The sequence below is a fragment of the Erythrolamprus reginae genome, chromosome 7, assembly GCF_031021105.1.
Source record: "Erythrolamprus reginae isolate rEryReg1 chromosome 7, rEryReg1.hap1, whole genome shotgun sequence".
Lineage (NCBI taxonomy): Eukaryota > Metazoa > Chordata > Lepidosauria > Squamata > Dipsadidae > Erythrolamprus > Erythrolamprus reginae.
Window position 1 is genome coordinate 53651074 of NC_091956.1, and position 3019 is coordinate 53654092.

General features: G+C 37.1%; 1 long non-coding RNA gene across 1 annotated transcript in view; it reads left to right on the forward strand.

The window, feature by feature from the left end:
• Window positions 1-1909, forward strand: part of LOC139169937 (uncharacterized) — a 17791-nt gene extending 15882 nt beyond the window's left edge. Inside the window, exon 3 of the long non-coding RNA XR_011559554.1 lies at window positions 560-1909. This is a non-coding gene — a long non-coding RNA (uncharacterized lncRNA). The remainder of the gene's footprint in view (window positions 1-559) is intronic.
• The last annotated feature ends 1110 nt before the right edge of the window (window positions 1910-3019 follow it).

A 3019-nucleotide genomic window follows, 5' to 3' on the forward strand; every position in this document is an offset into this window, starting at 1 on the left:
GTTCCAAATTCTTCTGTGGTCAAAGAGTTAAACTGAAAATACTCTCTTGTAAATTAACTGCTCTACATGTATATAAGAAAATGGAGGATTCCGAAATTTGGTTTCGACACAAAATGAACCATACAATATAATATTAGCAAATAATGTTATGGTTTTTTTTCTTCTTTCATTCAATCATGTTCAGTTCTGAGATTGCCTGGACAAGTCCCTGCAGTTTGCCATTGTCTCCTCCTATGGGCTGTGAGAGAGTGATGGCACAAGTTCAGCCATCCGGCTTCGTGCCTAAGGCAATTTCCCAGTTTGTAGCCTGATGCCTTAACTTCTACACCAGACTGGCTCTCAATATTATGATTAGGAGCACAAAACCTTAAAGGGATTGAAAATTTCTGTTTCAAGATAATCTCTGCCTTCAAAATAAGACATTTTTAAAATCCAAGTTTGCAAGTAAAAAGAAGGCATAGGAGGTTGGGAGCGGTGGTGTTATAATCTAATCTATTTCAACTTGGCCCCTAACAAATGGTTTTTCTTTTTCTCTTCTCTTGCATGCTGGAATACAAAGGAAAGTTGGTAAGATGGAAACCATTGGTTCTCAGGTGATAGAGTACCAGCATAAATGATGATCAGATACTGTACTTTCCTATCCAAGCCTCTGAAGAGAATGGCTAAATCTTTGTTGGCCAAGAGCCCAGAGGAAGATGTATGCAAAATGAACTTGGAGCAGATAGACAGGGATCCAATTATACCTGCACAAAATTATTATAGTGAAAAGTATGCCACATTTTCTGTATACTTCTGCAAATAAATCTTATCTGGTTTATAGCTTCATTTTTATCTGCACTGAAGCAATTTATGTAACCATGACACCTTTGTGAGCTTCTGCTACTGCAAGTTGCTGACTACAGTGTCAAGTGTCTGGAGAGTTGAGATTCATTGCTATGGTGGCCAGAGGCCTGACAGCTGTGAAGATAAAATCCTTTTTTTTAAAAAAAAAAACCTAATTAACAGTTTTACCCCTGCTTGCTTTCCCTGCAATGTGCACACATGGGAAGAATTGCAAGGAACAAAAGACTATTTGGTGACTTACTCTGTCAGTGTTGTGGGGAAATGGTCTTGGGGGTTATTTGGTTGGGCTGTTTACTGTCACTTTGTTTGGCAGTTCCTGGAGTAGGGTATTGTTTATTTCTTGACTGTTAGTCTGATGTTAATCTTAGAAAACAACTGAGAAGCCAAAGACTCATCATTTCATCTCTGAGCTACAAATATTCTCCTTTATCAGAACAAAAGAAAGAATAGCAGGCTTCTCCTGCCCATCTAGCTGATAAGAAGGAAGTGAGTGAAAAGAACAGTAGCTTATCTTATATTTCAGGAAACAACAGCCAATTACCCTCAATCTATTTTTAGTTATTGCTGAAATAAACAGGCTCCCTGCTTGGCATTGAACAGAAATAAAAGAACTTTAATAGCTGTTATATCAGAGAGAAACAGTATTTACTTGTCTGTCTGTCTCTCTGTCTCCCTCTCTCATAGTAATCCAACGCACAAAATTTTTCAGTTATCCTGAAATAGTTTTCTGCAAGAAATGATGGAAGAAATATTGTCTGTAAGCAACTAAAACATGAAATGAAGTCCACTGGAAAGCTATTCCCCCAAATTAAACTATGATAGAACTTTTTATTTGAAAATTTATATTTCTATTATGTCTTAAAAACTATGCCCCATTTTGTTTTCTTAAAGCGGCTGATTGTAATGTAAATAACTTGTGCTTGCTGTAGGGGATCTTTGCAGCTGCGAACATAACTGCTTTTGAGTGAAGAATCAAGAACTTAATTTCATGCAACTATCTGTACAACTGTGGAGAATAAACCTAACCTTTTGAAAGCTCCTCAAATAAAAGTCTTTGTAAATCTGATGCTTTTAGTCACAGTATTTGGTTTTCTTTTCTTGCTTGCTGAAAATACAGTACAAATCAATTGCAATAAAATCCCCTCTATGTCAATAAGATTCTCAGTCATCTAGGTTTTTTGTGTCCAAGAAACCATTTCTCCAGTCCAGCTGCCATCACTCAACTTGCAGACAAAATACTTTTAAAAATATCAAAGATGTTTAAAACAGCCATGCATTTTGCAAAAAAGGACCAAAGATGAACTGCATGTTAATTTAAAGCTAAACATAGTAAAAAAAAAGTAACTGATTTTTAAAACTACTAATAAGAATAAAGACTTAAACAATACAGTGGTACCTCTACTTACAAACTTAATTTGTTCTGTCACCAGGTTCTTAAATAGAAAAGTTTTTAAGAAGAAGCAATTTTTCCCATAGGAGTCAATGAAAAAGCAAATAATGAGTGTGATTGGAGAAACCACAGGGAGGGTGGAGGCCCTGTTTCCGCCCAGGAGATTCCCAGAGAGGCCCCACAGAGGTTTCTCCCCACCTTTTCCGGCCCTGTTTCCTCCGAGGAGATTCCCAGGCGTCTCCCTGCCTTTTCTGGTTACAGTTTCGGAGGCTCGAGTTTGTAAGTGGAAAATGGCAAAATCTTGAACACACGGTTCTTATCTAGAAAAGTTTGTAAGTAGAGGCATTTGTAGGTAGAGGTTATATTTGCCAACCTGACTGTCACATGGTCACAAATGCCAGTCTGTATTTCAAGTTTTTCTGTCTCAGGCACAATTTTGAGGTAGGTAAATTGGTATTCTATTTATCTAGGCCAGTGTTTCCCAACCTTGGCAACTTGAAGATATCTGGACTTCAACTCCCAGAATTCCCCAGCCAGCATCACTGATCTAGGCAGACAAATTTCCCCTTGCAAGAAAAAGCAAGGAAGGAAAGAAGGAAAGTGGCTTCAAGTTAGGAAAAACAAAGAACAGATCAGATTAAATTTGGAACTTTCAGGGGGGGGGGGAAATAAAGTCTAGCAAATTTAAGTAGAAATGGAAAATTGATGAGGGTTATTATGTATATGGTTTCACTAGGAACTACTTTAAGCTTGATTTATTATTATTATTATTATTATTATTATTAT